Consider the following 21163-nt stretch of genomic DNA (forward strand, 5'->3'; position numbering starts at 1 on the left):
GCCACATACAGTGGAAGTGCTTAATGCTTGTTATATATATATATATATATATATATATATATATATATATATATATATATATATATATATATATAAAAAAAAATATATATCTATATCTATAATATAAAAGCCTAGCGGCGTGTGTTAGTCTGTGTGTGTAAAAAAAAACAACAAGCTGTAGCGCAACCTGCTGGGCGGAGTTATACACTGACCTACTAAATTCTTAGTGTGTGTGGAAAAAAACCTCAAAGGGCTGAAATTTGGTATACTAATTTGTTAATTTAATTTGTTAATTGTTAAAAGTGTTTATAAAGATTTTTAAAAAATATATATATATTTCTTGAAGGAGAAGTGACAGTTGGGAGTGGTTGGTGGTTGCCGGGGGTGACAGAGCGAGAGGAGTGTGATACTCAGGATACTCTGGATAGACATCTGGATAGATGTGGCGATAAAGATGAAGGATGAGGTGGTGACATGTAGACAAAACCACGTTAAAAAAGGGCGCTTGCGTCGGGAAGTAACGCTCTTCCCCTGAGGAGGCCTGGGCTAGGTCCAAATGCATGACAAGAACCTTTTTAACACCTTAAGTAGCTTTATTTGACTAGAATGCATGAGTATCATGCACGGGTTAACTTGTATAAAAGTAAAAGCCTAGCGGTGTATGTTAGTGTGTGTGTGTGGAAAAAACTATTTTCTCAGAAAGGGCTCATCCAATTGACCTGAAATTTGGTATACTGACATTATTTGACAAAAAAATTAGAATAGTGAAGTCAGTTAACTTCCATCATCCCTCCTTCCCCCCGTGGGAGGTGTAGTAAAGGCTAAAGATTTTTAAAAAATATATATATATTTCTTGAAGGAGAAGTGACAGTTGGGAGTGGTTGGTGGTTGCCGGGGGTGACAGAGCGAGAGGAGTGTGATACTCAGGACCGCTGAGAGAGATCCCTGTGTCTGGATAGACATCTGGATAGATGTGGCGATAAAGATGAAGGATGAGGTGGTGACATGTGGACAAAACCACGTTAAAAAAGGGCGCTTGCGTCGGGAAGTAACGCTCTTCCCCTGAGGAGGCCTGGGCTAGGTCCAAATGCATGACAAGAACCTTTTTAACACCTTAAGTAGCTTTATTTGACTAGAATGCATGAGTATCATGCACGGGTTAACTTGTATAAAAGTAAAAGCCTAGCGGTGTGTGTTAGTGTGTGTGTGTGGAAAAAACTATTTTCTCAGAAAGGGCTCATCCAATTGACCTGAAATTTGGTATACTGACATTATTTGACAAAAAAATTAGAATAGTGAAGTCAGTTAACTTCTATCATCCCTCCTTCCCCCCGTGGGAGGTGTAGTAAAGGCTAAATTTACGAGTTGAGGGCTCAAACTCATTTTCGTGAGGTAATTTTACCTCATGAACACACATTAAAAAGGGCGCTTGCGTCGGGAAGTAACGCTCTTCCCCTGAGGAGGCCTAGCAGGGCAGGTTTTCCAGGTCACCTGGAGGACTGGGTTTGGGAAACACTGTTCTAGCTGTTCTTAGCTCTGAGAAAAACTTTCTTCTGAGACTACTCTTAGTACAAGAAAGCAGCACTGCACTCCTCACACAGCCAAGAAATCGTACTTTTGGAATCCCTGGCAAAGTTCCCTACTTGAAAAGTAGCGGGCTTTGTGCACAATTGAAAATGCTTTAGTACCTGCCAATCCGCTAAATGCTCAGGATTCATCTTGTTCATCACCGCCATTGGATGAGGTTGTGACAGAGGAATTGCCTGATTTTATATACGGTCTAAGAAAGTCTATGGTCCTCTGATTTTCTGGTACGCAGTTTTTATACACTTAGGTATGCACATTGCACCTGTGTGTTATATCATTCACCTTTGGGTTCACTATTTGATCTGCTGCTGGAGGACTATTTCCAGAATTGGTACAGTTTGAAACAATACTGCACTATGTTATTTTCTGTTCTGTTTTTTCTGCATTGTCGCTACATCTGATGGAGTTTGAGAGGGATTACCTCTGAAGAGGAACCTCCATTTGACCATTTACATCTTGAATACATCTTTACGGTACGCAGTTATTACATCTTCCCAAATACCATATTTGATAATACACATTGGGGCGCCCTACTTGTTTTTCTGTTACATATATATATATATATATATATTGTGGCAAGAGCCCGCTACTGCAGAAGCACACGCGTACAACTTCTTCCTTTTTATGGTTCTTTATTGTCAGGATGGTAATAATGTTTTGACACCGTATACTTGCGCAGCAATTATGGAGACCCTCAACGCTTACTATACATAGTCCAGCTCTCTGTCCAGATCAGCCAGCTAGCCCAGCGTTGATCTTCCTGAACAATGAAACAAACAGGGTTTTATACCTGACAATCCTCCCACAGGCCTAGCTTGATGGACAGGTGACACACCCACCTTCTCTTTAAAAGGAAATGCCCATCCCTGGCTCTGTTAAGACTATCAGACCCACCCTGTCTGTTTGCTGAGCGGAAGCAGCTTTTAAATCATGTAAGTAAACCAATTTTAAACTACACATATGTTTTTACTTGGTTTAATCTCCACCTAGGTACATAACTGTGCCAATGTTTTACTCTACTTCCCTGCTTTCTCTGCATATTGCCAGCTAAATGCCTCCTTTTGTTACATATCCCTCCCCCTAGCATCTCCAAGTAGGGGGTCGCGGACTTCGCGAGGAGCGCATATTTTCGTGACAACGCATCTGCATTTTTGTGTAGAATCCCAGGCCTATGTTCTACTGAGAGCTTGAAAGGTTGTAGTGCCAAGAACCAGCGGGTTACCTTGGCATTTACCTGCCGGTTGTTCTGCATCCATCTTAATGGTGAACTCTCTGTCTAGGAGATAATAGCGCAGAGCTTCTGTAGCCCATTTTATGGCGAGACATTCTTTTTCCACAGTGGCATATTTTTGTTCCCTTGGAAGCAACTTACGACTTAGGTACAGGACAGGATTTTCTACTCCATTCTTCTCCTGTGACAAGACTGCACCTAAGCCAACACCAGAAGCATCAGTTTGGAGGAAGAACCTCTGGGTAAAATCTGGTGCTTGTAGAACTGGAGAGGAACAAAGAGCTAACCGAAGATCAGACCAGGCGGTTTCTGCAGAGTCAGACCAGGTTAATCTATCTGGACAACTTTTTTTTAATATGTCAGTAAGTGGAGCAGCTCTAGTGGCGAAGTGGCTTACAAACCACCTGTAGTAACCTACTAAGCCTAAAAAGGTTCTTAACTGTGACTTTTTCTCTGGTCTTGTCCAATTTTTGACTGCCTCCACTTTGTCTAGCTGGGGTTTTACATGCCCTCGACCAACAATGTACCCCAAATATTTGGCTTCTCTCATGGCTATGGCACATTTCTCTGGGTTAGCTGTTAACCCTGCGGACCGTAATGAAGCTAAGACCGCCTCTACTTTGGCTAAATGTGATCCCCAGTCTGGGGTATAAATCACTATATCGTCCAAATAAGCAGCTGCATAAGCTGTGTGAGGTCATAGCAATTTATTCATAACCCTTTGGAAGGTAGCAGGTGCCCCATGCAACCCAAAGGGTAGGACTTTATATTAATAGAGACCATCAGGGGTGGAAAATGCAGTCTTTGGCTTGGCCGTGGAAGTCAGGGGAACTTGCCAATAACCCTTTGTTAGATCAAGGGTTGTTAAATAATTGCTACCAGCAAGATTTTCCACTAGTTCATCCACACGTGGCATCGGATAGGCATCAAACTGTGACATACTGTTTAGGCGCCTAAAGTCATTGCAGAACCTAATTGTCCCATTGGGTTTCGGGACAAGCACAATGGGACTATTCCATTCACTAGTGGACTCTTCAATTACATCTAACTGGAGCATCTTCTCGACCTCCTTTCTCACGTCCACCCGTCTGGCTTCTGGAATACGATATGGCTTCTGCTTGACAATGACTCCTGGCGCAGTGACAATGTCATGTTCGATTAAGGTAGTGCGCCCAGGAATGGAAGAGAAGACATCCCTGTTCCGGCGAATCATTTCTTCAGTCTGTTGTCTCTGCTGAATGGACAAGGCTGGCTCTATGGGCACTTCAGACTTTTCAATGGCAGTACTCACTACCTGAGGAGAGGTTTCCTCATCATGCCAGGGTTTAAGGAGGTACACATGATATATTTGCTCCTCCCTTCTCCTACCTAACTGGTGGACTCTGTAATTGACAGGACCGACAGCCTCTAGAACTTCATATGGACCCTGCCAATGGGCAAAAAGTTTGCTTTCCTGGGTAGGAACCAGGACTAGGACCTTTTCCCCAGGCTTGAAAGATCGAACAACAGCACTTTTGTCATAACTTTTCTTCTGTCGTTCCTGAGCCTCTTTTACATGTTGCTGCACAATGGGCCCTATCTTTCCTAGCCTCTCATACATTTGTGACACAAATTATACCAGATTTGGCTCCCTGGGACGTTGCTGCTCCCACCCTTCTTTTAACATATCCAAGATACCCCTGGGCTGTCTCCCAAACAATAACTCAAAGGGACTAAACCCTGTTGAAGCTTGAGGTACCTCACGGATGGCAAACATCAAATAGGGAATAAGAGTGTCCCAATCTTTTTTCTCTTGAGCCACTGCTTTCCTGAGCATGTGCTTTAATGTGCGGTTAAAGCGTTCCACCAAGCTATCTGTTTGTGGATGGTATACAGAGGCATGAAGCGCCGTAACCCCTAGCAACTGGCACATGTCCTTCATCAGTTTAGACATGAATGGAGTACCCTGATCTGTGAGAATTTCTTTGGGTATTCCCAAGCGTGTAAACATCAATACAAGTTCTTTAGCTATGGTGCTGGACTTTATGTTTCGTAGGGGAATTGCCTCTGGATACCTGGTTGCATAGTCAAGCACCACTAGTATATATTGGTGCCACCATGCAGATTTTTCCAGGGGCCCCACAAGGTCCATAGCTATCCGTTCAAAGGGAACTTGTACTATTGGTATTGGAATGATAGGTGCCCTGTACATGGGTTTGAGACAGGTTCTCTGACAAATGGGACAGGACCGGCAATACTTTTTCACTGCCATGTGTACACCGGGCCAGTAAAACCTAAGCAGAACTCGTTCCCATGTTTTATCCTCCCCTAGGTGTCCCCCACAGACATGTGTATGTGCTGCTTTTAACACTAGGGTTACATGGACCTGAGGAACCATTAATTGTTCTACTTTTTCCCCCTGTACATTAGCAACTCTATACAGGAAATTATTTTTAACCATAAAATATGGTATACCTTCTGAAGGCTGGGCGGCTTTCGCTACCCCATTTACCTCAGTCACACTTTTAAAGGCATGTTCCAAAGTGGCATCATTAAGTTGGTCTCGAGCAAAGTCCTGCAAAGGAAACAAAATTGGTATTGCGGACCAGTCCGTATCCTCACTGACAGGCGGGGTGGGCTCATCTGCGACATCACCGACCAATGCTAGTTTGGACTGTCCATGTTTCCCCACAGTTGGATGCTTTTGTGGAACTCCTGCTGTGACTCCCAGGATGGCATTCCGGTTTGGCGGTTCCCAAAGATCGATGTCCAGATGTTGTGGATTCTTAGGCAGTTCCTTTAAGACCGGGCTTCTGACCGTTGCATCAGTTGCCGGCATGTCCGGCCGGATCCGCTCACCGAGGACATCATTAAACAGTGGGAAGTCTCGCCCCAAAATGAGTGGATATGGGAGTTTAGGTGCTATGGCAGCTACCACCATAACAGTTTTGTCTTTGAGTGTGACTGGTAGTATTGTTCTCTCGTACTCCTCTGTTGTGCCATGTACGCAAAGAACTTTCACTTTGGGCAACTGAGAAGTTATGGTTTCGGGTAAGGCAGAGCTGGAAACCAATGAAAGTTCACTCCCCGAGTCAACCAAGGCCAGAACAAGGTTTTGGTTGATTAGCACAGTCACCCGGAACAAACAAGGACTTCCTGATGTGGGACTCATGGTAAAACAGCTTGGAAATGCAGGTCCAATATGTGCTACAGAACAGTCCATGGGTTCCTGTAGTTTAGGACACTCTGCCTTAAAGTGGCCTGGCTCACGACATTCAAAACACTTCAGATTAGACAGCATTGCACCTGGCCCTCTGTCCGTAGCAGTTTTGCCATTGGGCCCTGTGGAAAGGATTGTCAAACCTGGCTTTTGGCGTGGCAGCGGCTTTGGCACAAATGCAGGTTCTTTAGTCATTTGCTGTAGCGCACAAAACCTTTCTACCACGGTGGCAAGCTCTTCATAAGTTTGTGGGTCTGATTGCAGAACCCACCTTTGCAAATCGCGGTTCAGCCCCCGGATGCAGTGATCTATTGCCAGAACTTCAATAATCCGAGAAGGTGAATTCTCCTCAGGCTGCAGCCACTTCTTTAAAATTTTAGAAAGCTCAGCCACTTGCGCTCTGACCGGTTTTTCTTTATCATAGCGCCATTGGTGATAGCGCTGGGCTCTGCCTGGCCCGGAAACTCCAATGCGAGCCAATATCTCAGACTTTAGACACAGATAATCAGAGGCCCGTTCCTCATCTAGATCCATATAAGCTCGCTGAGCTTCACCAGTCAGATATGGCGCCAGTCTCTCAGCCCAATATTTAGGAGGCCATTTTGCCCTTTTTGCAAGTCTCTCAAAGGACACCAGATATGCTTCTATGTCATCACCTGGCGACATTTTCAGGAGAACAGGACCAGGTGATTTATTTCTGTCATGCCTCACCTGGCTTAACTCTTCCCTTAAGAGCCTAGTGTTTTCCACCTGTGCCTCGGCAACTCGTAGCATCTGAGCTTGCTGCTGTTGCTGCGCATCGGCCACATTCACGAAGGTTTTCAGTACTTCCTCCATGTTGACGTCTGCGCGGGTTGGGTAGCGGAAACTTGCTTCCCAGAGCATCCCACTCCTGACACCACTTGTGGCAAGAGCCCGCTACTGCAGAAGCACACGCGTACAACTTCTTCCTTTTTATGGTTCTTTATTGTCAGGATGGTAATAATGTTTTGACACCGTATACTTGCACAGCAATTATGGAGACCCTCAACGCTTACTATACATAGTCCAGCTCTCTGTCCAGATCAGCCAGCTAGCCCAGCGTTGATCTCCCTGAACAATGAAACAAGCAGGGTTTTATACCTGACACTCCTCCCACAGGCCTAGCTTGATGGACAGGTGACACACCCACCTTCTCTTTAAAAGGAAACGCCCATCCCTGGCTCTGTTCAATCATGACATGTTGTATTTGCATTAATAGCAATGAAGATGTTATGCTATTCATATACATTCTGTATGTTAACTTTTACTCTATGATAGAGGAACTTAATTTCTCATTGTGTATAGGTACTAGAATATGTGTCTTTTACCTGGATGACATTCTGATTTACTTTAGCTCTATTTCCATGCATTGTTATCATGTGTGTCAGTATCAAGAGAACACCTGTTTGCCAAGTTAGAGAAATGTGAGATCGAGGTTCCTGAGGTAACCTTCTTAGGCTATATTAAATTGGCTGGTGGATTCTCCATGGACAGCTCAAAATTGATAGCCATCAAAAAATGGGTACAGCCCACCAACCTAACACCCTTACAGCGATTACTTATACTTTTCAAATTAGTATCGGAAATTTAAACAAGAATGCTCTTCAATTGTAGCTCAGTTAATTACTCTAACCAAGAAGGGGGCAGACCCATATAACTGGACACCAGAAGCCGCCAATGCTTTTATCGATTTAAAAGAAGCATTGTGTACTGCTCCAGTCCTCATCCATTGAGATTTAAAAGAACATTTCTTTGTCGAAGTTGATGCATCAGATATCGGGGTTGTTGCAGTCCTTTCTCAACAAAATTCTACAGATATTTCTATTCCTGAAAGTTTATGGTGGCAGAGAATGATTACAAAGTGGGGATTCGAGAGCTGCTGGAAATTAAATGGGCAGTAGAGGAATGGTTTCATTGGTTGAAGCCAAGCATGAGTTTTATTGATCATAAGAACCTTGTCTACATAGAATGTGCAAAGAGGCTCAATTCCAGACAGGCTCATTGGTCACTGTTTTTCTCCAGATTTTTATTCATTATTATGTACCAGCACAGAACAATAAAATGTAAAGACAGATGCCTTGTCTACAAGTTTTATGCCTTATCAAACTGGTCAATTACCTCTGGATCCTTTATGCCCACTGCCAGGGTTATAGGAGTCTTGACAAGAGATCTATCCATTTACTTACACTAGGCACAAACATGGGCTCCACCCCGGACTCCCTATTCCAAATCCTTTGTACCAAAGGAACTAAGGTTCAAAGTTCTTCAACCACAACAAATTTGTCCACCTGAAGTTAACAAAACATTTCAGTTGGTGTCCCAAACTCATTGGTGGCCAGAACTCAGCAAAGATGTTCAAAGCTTTGCCCGGGCATGTGCAGTCTGTGGAATAGTGAAGTATCCACTAAAAGCACCCCTGGGTCTACTGGAACCACTACCTATCGCTAAAATTCCTTGGACGCATATCTCCATGGACTTCATAGTTGACCTCCCATTGTCTTAAGGTTTCAATACCATCTAGGTATTGGCCCATTTTTTTCCTCTAGAAGGACTTCTTTCAGCCAAAATATTGTCTGAATTATTCATCTCTCATATCTTCAGTCTTCATGGGGCTCTGCACAATATAGTATTAGATAGAGGCACACAGTTCGTAGCAACCTTTTGGAAGGCTTTCTGTAAAGCCTTAGGAACCGAGCTTTCATTCTCATTGGCATACCATTCAAAATGGCCAGACTGAACAGAAAAATTAGGTATTGGAACTGTACCTCTGTAATCATCTGGAATTAAACATGTCAAAATATCTCCTTCAGATATTGTATCCCCGCTTTCATATGACAGACTATCTTTATTAATTACATATTTGTTGTGTTACAATGGAGATTCACATAAACAACACAGGGAATCTTCATACCTAAATAGTGCTGACATCTCATGACAACAACATGAGGAGAGCAACCTACTTCAGTGCTATAGCTTATAACACCGTCATTGAGAGAGTTGTCGTCTTTATTATGGAGGCACCTAGGTAAACATAGTAACCCCTCACAAGAGAGACAAGGGAGAAGTTTGCTATGACAACTCAGCTCTGGGAAAGCCATGTATCGATAATGTACAACACTATAAGAATTATGGAAACCATTTACCATAGTAACGGATTGCAATGAACGAACAGATGTGTATTGGGAATAGTCAGAATTTGGAGTTCAATAATGATAAGATTGGGGACATAGAGAACATTATTGTGTTTCGATAGGAAACTTTTGTTTTATTAATTATTGTTAGGTAGCATATTGATTGGCCACTGTTAGTATAAAACGGGCTCCACCTTTTTAACTTTGAAAAGACCCATAATTCAGGGTCAAAATGTGTTAAAGGAGTGATGAAAATGTTATAATAATCTACCTACATATTAACATCTTTGGGACCTAGGATCCGGTGATTTCAGCATGGCCCCGGGATATTTACCATATTGTCACGTAACTAAGGATGGAGTAGCTTACTGGTTTCTGCGCTGCTCAGCAAAGAGGTGCGGAATCTAATGTGTCCCAGGTCTTTGCCAGGGACCCCCGCAAGGGAGTATGGATTTCGCTGCGGGAGACATGCAGGTCGCGGTCCTCAGAGAGAGCAACCAGTGAAGCGTAGTTGGAAGAGGAGTCAGGCGGTCCGGTCAAGCCATGCAAACAAGCGGTGCCAAAAGGAAAATCCGAAAACGAGGTCAAATAACGAAGCCGGGTCAGATACGTGGAACACAGGAGACTGGAGCAAGGTCAATAACGTAGCCGGGTCATACATGAGGAATACTTGGAAGACAGGAGGGTAGGTCAGAAAACGTAGGCGGATCATACACTGGAAGGCACAAGTGAGGTAATTCTCTTGAACACTGGAGTAATGGAGACCAAATACACTGGCACTTATTAGGTGCCAGAGCCAGATATATATAGGGAAGGGGCTGTCCAATCTATTGGCGGTGGTGACGCTGAACACCACCGCCAGAATCTGAAAGTAGTGTCCCGTTGCTAGGCAACAGGATGCGCCGCCAACGGGAGGCCGGAAGTGCGTTTGGTTGCCTGGCAACCAGACACTTGTGGGCGGAAGTACCTGAGAACTTAATTAATAAAATCATGGACAATGGCTGTTACGTAGCTCAAATGGTATAACTATTTACTCATAATGAACTTTACTGGTGTGGCATGAGGTCTTCCACTTGTCTCTCAATCAGTTCCGAATCATATTGTAAGATCCTCGAAGATCTATTTTGGAAAAGAAAACAGTTTAATTTAATGGAACAGCTCAGAAATGAGAAGTAGTGGGTACCTATTTTTGAGGGTTATTTTATTTAGGCCTCAGTAGTTTATACACGCTCATCCTTCTTGGAGACAAATGCCTGCCCCTACTGGGGATGTAGTTGGCCTAATAAAACCCTTGTATGCTCTCTTCAATTTATTCTTCCATAGTCCTGAATTCAGGAGTAAAGAAAGGGTATAACGTCCTCCTAGCTTGAAACCAAGGTTTAGGTCAATGAGACAATTGAAATGTCTGTGAGTGGGAGCTCATCAGCTGCTTTCTTGCAGAATATGTCAGAGTATTCCCTATAAGGGACTGGCAGAATCAACACTGACAGCAGTCATATGGACCAGGGATTGTTCCTGCAAGAATATATTCCAATGGCCTATCACACCAAAGTCCCAGTTAATATTAGGATTACATTTGGACAACCAAGGATTGTCTAAGATTATTGGATACAAAGATGATCGTATAAGAAAAAATAAAATACCTACTGTGTGCAAAACCCCAACCAACAGGGAAGTTCTGTAGTCTTGCAACTAATAATCCCTCCAGAAATGGGAGTACAATCTAACCTACAAATTGTTATACCAGAGACCAGAGTGATGTTGAGTATTTCTAATCTCTAAGCCAAACCGTGAGCCAACAAATTTACAGCTGCTTCACTACCCACAAAAACTGGACATCAATAGTATGGGTATCAGAGGCTAACTTTAGAGAGAATGCTTTAAGTCTGAGTTTTTTAGACCTTGGAAGCCTCCCTAATATTAACTTGCTGCCAACTTTTAGGGCAAGTGGAGTCAAATTGGCCCTTGTTGCCACAGTAAAGGTATAGGCCGGTAGACCAGCTGCACGTTGCCTGGCCTTATCCTAGGCAGACAATCTGAACATGCCAAATTAGGCTCAGCTGCTCCATGACTAATGTTTGGAATTGCAACAGAGGAATCAAGAAATGAACAGTAGACTCTCTTGCTTGCTTCCTCTCCCTAATGCGGTAATCAATCCTAAGGATAAATGTATTAAGGCCTCTAAGGACTCAGAAGGAACAAATACCCTAATGCAGAATTCAATTACATTTGTAGAAACCAAAGCGCTGATTCAGTAAGGAACAAACGTGAGTCGTGTATAATCATGCACAAATTCAACAGAGCATATCTAAAGAAATGTTCCTGAATGAATGCGGTTCAAAAGTCACTTACATGACGTAAAAACAGCAGCATTGCATTTTTCTTCGTCCTACTAAATAATTCACTGGCCCACATACATATGATATGCATTTGTATTGCCGATTGACAGTGGAGTGCAATTAAATTAAATTAAAAATAAATTATTAATCCTTACACTCATGTTTTATTATCATAGTTATTATCAGAATTTCATATTAACTCTACTCATTAATCCTTTCTGTGATGCTGTATGTATGATGTTTGTATGATATTGCATAATTTGTAAAAAGCAATTATGATGATAGTGGGAGAATGGCTGTGCTGCCATGTGTGAGCTAAGGAAACAATTATGACCCAGTCAAACACACTTCTACACCACTTTCATATGGACTTGACCTGGGAGGTTGAAAACAGGCAATGGTAGGAGAGCATACCTGCATACCCTTTGTAACAGCTGGAGAGGCAGTTATTCAGCCCTGCCATCTTGTGCTTTATCACTGCAGAGTACAGAGGTGCTAAGTTTTTGTTAGTGATTTCTCAGACATCTCAGATCTCTTCTTGTGTTATATTGGAGAGTACAAGGCCATGTGAGACAATGTATAGAACTTTTAATGCTTTTTAATAATGACTGCCTTTTTTCCCCCTTTTTAGAAATCAGAACTTTCTCCAGAACATTGCCTTCACACTTGACTTGGAATTCCTCTTGTGTTATATTGGTGAGCACAAGGTCATATGTGAGAAAGTTTAGAGAGCTTTAAATGTATTTTGACAATGACTCCCATTCATCCCCCTGTTTAGATTAATGGCAGAGCCACAGCAGCTAGGGTCAAGTCAGGGCCCTGGCTCCTCTGATTCGGTATAGAAGTGGAGGCAGCTAAATTTTATCAACATGAGGTAGAAATGCTGGTATAGCTGGTGGCAGAGAGGTTTTGGGACCAAAATTATTGTATTGTGCTATGCATACCCAGTACAGGTCTTTGTAAATTTGAGCAACCTTAAAATCTTTGCAGAAGGTATGACAGACCAACATCTTTAACAACTTTAAAAACTTGGACATTATCATTCCTACTTTGCCACCTGTTTTATAAGTCTTCAAATTAAGTATTAGCGCTGAGTAGGTTTCTGTTATTAGTATGTGACCTTCACGGTCAATACATATCTATCTAAATGTCTGCACTAGTCTTTGGAAAATATTTTGGATTGTATACATTGCAACATTCTTATCTTTGACCATTTCACACAGATGGTAAGGCTTTAAACATCTCCTGAAAGACAAACTGCATAACCACAGCAGGCATCCTAGGGGGACAAGATGTAGTCTTCCAGCTATGTTGGAACTCAGTCCCCTGGAGATCATGGAATTGTCCTGCATAGATGATCAGTTGATGCAAGGAGTGGGCAGGATTGACACTGGAACTAGCCCACCCCTCACCACAGCACTATCCCCCAGAGTGAAACCGAAAAAGAATCTAATCAGGCACTCCACTGGGGTATGCAGCTATGTCAGTATCCAGAAAATTCACCAAGTACTCTAATGAACTATATATGAAAAATTAAAAATGATATATACACTTGCGCTCCCCTTTTTTTGCACATTAAGTTAATCCTCAATTTGAATTTCAACTTTCAAACCGATTTTTTTCAAATGAGTAAATTCACATGTCCTTCTTAGGACTCACATGTAAAAAAACCCACACAATTTACAACATAGTGCAATATGTCATATAGTAATAAATGATAACAAGTCCACCACCATTTGACAGATGCTCTTCTCTTTTCTCAGTGCTTGAATTGAAAGTGTAGATTAAGACACATCAGGTGATTCCAATTTCCACTAATCCCCTTCAGGGTATATGCTTACAGCCATCCATAGAATCATGTGCCTTCTGAAATCTCCTTATGGGTGCCATTTTTTTCACAGGTTCTTTGAAATCAAATTCTCCCATCCTTACATATTGTTCATATAGCAAAGGAGAGATGCAAAAAAGGAGAGGGACCTTGTGCATTGACTTCGTAACCAATTGTTATTCTTCTAATACAATCATAAAAACAATGATAAAAACACTCAACTTAATAAAAACATCAATCATGATGTCACTGATGAAGTTTCAATCAACTTTATTGTTCCCGGAAAAAAAAGTTCTCTTGTGTGGTCTCTAGATGTCCAATGACTAATGTAGATGCACATCTCTCTGTTCTCTGTCGATCAGCACACTTCCGTTATTCCACAGGCCCTCAATAGAAATGAACCAAAATTAATGAGCAAATAACACACATATCATATGAAAATACATGTACAATAATGTGTATACATTGATCTTACATCAGGCTATTTATTCTAAATAAAAGTACATTCTACCACATAAAACATGACCATGAACCCTTATGAACGTATATTCTACCCCAAGTTGTTTTATATTATAGAAACCATTTAATCTCAAAATCTGCATTTAACCCATCAAGGGGTTAATGCTTTTAAATTATATATCCATCTCATCTCAGCCCTAGCCAAGATGCTGGCTATATCTCTATTTTCCAAGATTGCTCCACCAGTTGTATCCCCCAAAAGTGTTTAATTTGCTCTGCTTTACCGGAATGTACCGTCTTAAAATGGTGAGATTATGAGTTTCCAAATCCCTTCCTTATATTGTAAACATGTTCCCTTAATCTGACCTTCAGGGGACATGTGGCCTTACCCACATAAATAGCCATTAATCTCCAATTGAGTAGTTTTATTGGTGGCTGATTTACATACTGTACAAGCCATACACATGCCACATCTATCACCAAACTCCTGTCCTTTATACGTTGCCTCAGATTCACAAAGATAGGTGGAAAACCCCAGGTAGGCCCATCGTCTCGGGGACAGGGTCAGCTACAGTAAATTTTTCTGAAATTATTGATCATTATTTACAGCCGTTGGCTCAATCGAATCGGTCATATTTACGAGACACCAAATGTTTTTTGGAGAAATTGTCCAGCATTGAAATCTTTGTCTGGAAGGCGACAGAGGAAGATCTCCATGAGTTTTGTCATCATTTGAATAGCAATACCTTGAATATAGAGCTGACCTTTGACTCCAGTAAAGTACATGTTAATTTTTTGGACATAACAGTGTATGTGAAGGAAGGAGTTATTTAAACAAAAACGTATGAGAATCCAACAGACATTGTTAGCTATATCCAATGTGACAGTAATCACCATGGGATATGGTTGGAAAATATTCAAATGAAGAGAGTGAAGAGGAATTGTTCAGAACATGAGGTATATAAGACTCAAATCGAGGAAATGAAAGTCCGATTTAAAGAGAAGGGATATAGTACTGAAAGTGTTGATAAGGCAGAAGAAAAGGATATGCAGTTGGATAGAAAAACCCTACTCACCTCTGGGGAGGATTTTAAGAATAGGCGATCGTGTAATTTTGAGTAGGCTTTTGTATCACAATTTTCGAAAGAACATAAACAAGTAGAGAAGATGTTTGCTAAATATTCTGATTTATTAAGAAGGGATATTGTGATTGGAGAGGTAATTGCGGAAAAGCCAGTTTTCATTTATAGAAAGGCTCCAAATATTAAGGATACAATAGTAGGAAGTAGCCTACCAGAGAACACAACGAGATCTATAAGAATGATAGGTGTGGCATGTGTATGGCTTGTACAGTATGTAAATCAGCCACCAATAAAACTACTCAATTGGAGATTAATGGCTATAGGTTCAAAATCGATCAATATATGACATGCAAAAGCAGGAATGTTATCTATTTTATACAATGTACATGTGGTAAAATCTATGTGGGTAAGACCACACTGTCAGGCTTCGGCAGTAGCCTCGGATGCAGAGGGCCAGTAACCAGTATTAGCGCCACTGAACTAGCAGGTGCGGAGTCTAACCTGCCCCTGATGTTCGCCAGGGACCCCCTCAAGGAGGTTTGGACTTCGCTGCTCAGGGCATGCAGCTTACGGTCCTACTAGCCAGTTGCCGCTGTAGTGCTAAGGAAGGTCAGATGGTCCGGGTCAGAAGCCAATCGGGAATGTGCGGTACTAAAGGGAGATCCAAACGGGTAGTCAGACGGGCCAAGGTCGCAGGAACAGAATGGGGCAAAATGCAGGAGAATGGTCGACAAGCCGGGTCACAACAGAGAAGCACAGTACAGAGGAGTAGTCAGGAGCGCGGGTCAAAATCCAGATAGCAGACATAGAATAGGAACAATGCTGGAGACAGGAACCTGTTACTCTGTCACCCCAATGGAGCCAGAGCAGGGTTTAAATGGAGACAGGGAGCCAGGGATAGGAGGAACAGAAGGGACTGTGAGACTCGTTGACCACCGAATAGAAGCGTCCCATTGCTAGCCAATGGGACGAGTTAGAGCGCACGTGCCCGATATCCAGAAGATGGCCGGGGACGCTGAGAGCCTGTTGCTAGGCAGCAGGACGCCCCGGCTGAGTCTTATCTGTCCCCGCAAAGCCGAGGAATAGCGGGGACGGTGCCTGACACACACGTTCCCTAAAGATCAGATTAAGGGAACATGTTTACAATATAAGGAAGGCATTGGAACTCATTCTCTATCCCACCATTTTAAGACAGTGCATTCCTGTAAAGCAAATTAAACACTTTTGGAGGATACAATTGGTTGAGGATTCTTGGAAAAATAGAGATATAGCCAGCATCTTGGCTAAGGCTGTGATGAGATGGATATATAATTTAAAAGCATTAACTCCTGAAGGGTTAAATACAGATTTGGAGATTAAATGGTTTCTATAATATGACAGAATTTGTGGTAGAATATACTTTCATAAGGGTTCATGGTCATGTTTTATGTGGTAGAATGTACTTTTATTTAGAATAAATAGCCTGATGTAAGATCGATGTATACACATTATTGTACATATATTTTCATATGATATGTGTGTTATTTGCTCATTAATTTTGTTTCATATCTATTAAGGGCCTGTGGAACAACAGAAGTAAGGTGATCGACAGAGAACAGAGAGATGTGCATCTATATTAGTCATGATACACCTAGAGACCACACAAGAGAACTTTGATTTCAAGGAACAATAAAGTTGATTGAAACCAAGCCTCTATTCCGTATGATACTTTTGTGGACAACACCGGAAGTATGGGAATGGAGCGGGGATGTGTCTATGTGGGAATATAGGCAGAGGATATAAGGATGAATTTTGACATATATGGACAGCCTTGAAAAAGACCCTAGTTTTGGGTTGAAACGTGTTGGTAGAAGGACACTCATGATCCAGCAGTTTCGGCAGTAGTGGAGGACCTGAGTCTGGAGTAATTTCCGTTTGTTCATTTTCCCACATGCTAGTACATATGGACTTCTGGTCTGAGTTTATCCATCAGTGATGTCGTGATTGATGTTTTTTTTAAGTTAAGTGTTTTTATCATTGTTTTTATAATTGTATTAAAAGAATAACAATTGGTTACCAAATTAATGCACAAGGTCCCTCTCTTTTTTGCATCTCTCTTTTGCTGTATGAACAATGTGTATGGATGGGAGAATTTGATATCAAAGAACCTGTGAGAAAATGACACCCATAAGGAGATTTGAGAAGGCACATGATTCTATGGATGGCTGTAAGCAAATACCCTGAAGGGGATTAGTGGAAATTAGAATCACCTGGTGTCTCTTAATCTACACTTTCAATTCAAGCACTGAGAAAAGAGGAGGGCATGTGTCAAATGGTGGTGGACTTCTTGTCATTTATTACTATATGACATATTGCACTATGTTGTAAAATGTGTGTTTTTTTTTACATGTGAGTTCTAAGAAGGACATGTGAATTTACTATCCCCTAGAGGTCAATTTCAGATTGAAATATGTACATAAAAAATACCAATGCCTAATGTTTTGCTTACAGAAATCTAAACCATACTTGCCAACTCTCCCGGAATGTCCGGGAGACTCCCACATTTTGCGAGAGTCTCCCGGATTCCCGGGCGAGTGTGGCAATCTCCCGAATTCTACCCACTTCACTAGGAAGTGCCCCACTTCCTAGTGAAGTGGGCAGAATTAGATCCCAAACGCTGCGATTCCCGGTGAATCGCGGCATTTGGCCGTCACATGGGGTGGGGCCGAAATGACGCGATTTGCTGACAGTGAAATAGTGAGGACCCTATCCTTAAAAGAATGGGGAGAAGAAGGCTGTCTTTATATTGGGAGTGGAGAGAGTCTGACCAGGCAGGCCCAATGATACCCCTCCCGAACTCATTAGGCCTTGTTGTTTCCTGCACACTTAGGACAGGTCCCTAGGATGTGACCGCTCTCCCCACAGTATAAGCACATTCTGTTCCGAAACCTCATCTCCTTCAATTCAGCCATCAGGCGAGTTCTTCCTAATTGCATAGGTTATTCAGGAGGGAGTGCAGGTGTCTGAAAATTGGGGGCCAGACAGACTGTAACGAGACTGCCCTTTCTCAGAATTACATTCCTTAAAACGCAGATCAATATTGGCAATTGATAAGATGAAGCAGGTTGTTGGGCGCATAAGGTAATGTATATGATAGCAAGGTGAACAAATGTGTGGGGAATTGAGATTAGACTTAAATACAATTGGGAGAATTGTGGCACATATAAATCACTGTTCTGGCCAGAATGACATAAAAAATAATAGCAAGTAAGCTGTAATGACAAAAATGACAATATAGACGTTTTCTGATATTGTGACGAGCTATGCCAATACTAAATGCAGGATAAATGGCAGTGCGCATAGAAATAAAGTTGCTCGTTATAAATAAGACAGTTCAAGTTAAAAAGTCTCAATAGGATGAAATTCCAAGATTTACATTAGTATCAAAACATAGGAGGCTAAGTCCGGTAGATGATGGCAAACAAATGAAGAGTATTCGATAAAAGAGTTCAATTATAGATCGTTCCATACATTGACCATTTGAGTCAAATAAGTCCAGTTGTTATTGTGGGAAATGGTTTCCAGTAACTCAAGTTTGTAAGAAGATGTTGCTAGTGGAGCTGTGGCGCTCCTCTCCTGTAGTCCGGGCATTCCTTACCCTCCTGATTGCAGGTGGTTTTTCTCACTCGTGGGTCTCGAAGGAGATGTGTAGTTACAAACGGTACGCATGCGCAGTCCGACTTTGATGCCGGCTGGTCTGGTAGTAGTACCGCAGCTGATATTAATCTGGTAGTAGTGCTGCGGCTGATATTAATGCAGCATGTGTGTATGCGGACAATGATGAAATGATTGTGGCAGCTCCTAATGATAAATATGAAGCTGGTGGCAAATTGAGATGTTGAAAATAGTAAATAAGTCGTTAACCAACACGTTTTGTGCCTCAAAAGAATCTGGGCTTCCTCAGGGATGCATGTAAATCTCAATTTGCCACGAGCTTTATATTTGATTAACTTTATTAACATGGGATATGGCCAACAGTTGACATGATTTAGTCCCCTATCCTTTCTCTTTGAAACCAATCTGGACCCATCCGATGTTCTCTCAGGGCTCTCCAGACACAATCTCATGTTCGTGGAAATCACATAAGCTTGACTGATTCCTCCACACCATGGGGGAATAAGCTCCTATATCCTACGATGACATACACGCTAAATGCCGCCCTCCCCCCTCAACTCATTCCAATGTCTTCAAATCCGAGGCTTCATACAATCCCAATGCCGCACCAAAAAACTCTCTCCTTTAGAGCATAAATGTATTTACTCAGCTGGCCACAGAGGGAATATATCACTCATGTATTGCTTGCACACGGCTACCTTTGATCAACCTCTGGCACTGCACGAAGAAGCATGGGAATGTTCTTCTATGTCTATGATATCTATGATATTGCGGTAGCTGTTCGGGGAATCGTTGGAGAAGGGCAATGAGTGGAGACGGGGATAGTTTTACTGTTGTGAGTTGAAAAACTTCAATCCAAATCGGTTGAATTATCGGACAGGACCAAAACACATGGTAGATATCTCTAACCATGCCAGCAAAGCTGTGAGTGAGAGGGCCATATTTTGTGTAGGCGGACAGGGGTTAAGTAAGTCCTATATAGGAGCTTCATAAACATTTCCAGGTGGTTTGTGCATTTAGACATTTTAGCTAAATTATTATAAATGTAGTCCCATTGAGTCGGAGAAAGAGATAAATCTAAATCGGATTCCCATTTTGTTTGGGAAGTATGTTTAGTCGTAGCAGAGGGAGTGGAGAAGTAGGTGTACCAAAATGTGATGCCTCCTTTGTTATTGGCTCTAGTCAATTTAGAATAGAGAATGTGTGGAGGAGGGTTCACCGGACAGGTCAGTGATCCAATGCCGAAGCTGCTGGTACTTATAAAAATCTCTGGAGGGGAGGTCAAAGCTATCCTGCAGCTACGCAAAGGAGCAAAGCCCCTCCGCACCAAACAAATGTGCCAAAGAGCAAAAACTCTCAGAGATCCAATTACAGTGTTCAAGGTCGGGGATAAGTGTAGCAACACTGGAGAGAGAGATATTACTGGTGGAGGTGCAAAATCTGGAGAGGATCCTGCTGTCCTATCCCAAAATTTAAGAGCATCACGGATAGAGGAAGGGGGCTGGGAGGGTGTGAGGTATCAGAGGGGGAGGGAGCCAGATTAGTTCAGCTATAGGAAAAGAGGGGAAAAGGGAATGCTCCAGGTACACCCAGGGTTTGTGTCTAGCCAAAAGGACCCTCTCGAATCTGAGAAACAATACATGCCTCTTGATATTTTACTAGGTTGGGTAATGCAAGCCCACCTGGGCAAATGTGAGGGCTTACCTCTCCAAATGTACTCAATCATAAGGGAGTGCAGCGCATCTATATATTTCTTAGGGAGCAGATATGGGATTGTTCTAAAAATGTACATGAGTTTAAGGAGCTGCATCATTTTGAACGCCGCCACTCTGCCCAGCAAGGAGACCATCCAAATACTTGATAATTTAGCGAGTTGGACAATAAAAGGCGGTTAATTTAAATCAAATATATCAAAAATGTTGGCCTGAATGTGGATCCCAAGGTAGAAGAGTGAGTGTTCCTTCAACGTATATTTAAATTGAGCCTTCAGATGCATCAAGTAGTCTAGAAGGAGATTAAGGGGGAAAGCTTCCGTTTTTGTAGCATTTAATTTATAATAGGATGCCCGGCTATCTTCATTAAGTATTTTGTGTAAATTCGACAATGAGGTCTCCGGACTAGACAAATGAAGCAGCACATCATCCGCAAACAGACAAAGACCGTGATCGGTTCCCCGGAGACTAAAACCCTTGTAAGCATATGAGCGTCGTGTCCTTTCCGCCAAAGGTTCAATGGCCAATATAAAATTGAGGGAACCCTGCTTAGTACCAATAGATATGGCAAATTTATCAGAGAGGAACCCATTGCTGAACACTTTGGCAGAAGGGCCATCATATAATGCCAGTATTGCCTTCAAAATACTACCAGTAAAGCCAAATTTCAGCAATACCCCCAATGGGGTCTGTTGAATGCCTTCTCTGCGTCCAGAGAGAGCATCAACAGTTCATCACGAGACCTAGAAATATACTCCACAATATCCAAGACTCTTTTTGTGATTTTTAGGATATTGCTCTGGTTACCGCTAACTTAACCAACTAATACCTGGCCTTAGCAAACCCACTGACTGCTTAATAGCACACATTTGCCAGGCCTCCAAATTGATCATTGCTCGAGCCTGAAAACAGCCTACTCC

This window comes from Mixophyes fleayi, chromosome 7 (assembly GCF_038048845.1).
Source record: "Mixophyes fleayi isolate aMixFle1 chromosome 7, aMixFle1.hap1, whole genome shotgun sequence".
Lineage (NCBI taxonomy): Eukaryota > Metazoa > Chordata > Amphibia > Anura > Limnodynastidae > Mixophyes > Mixophyes fleayi.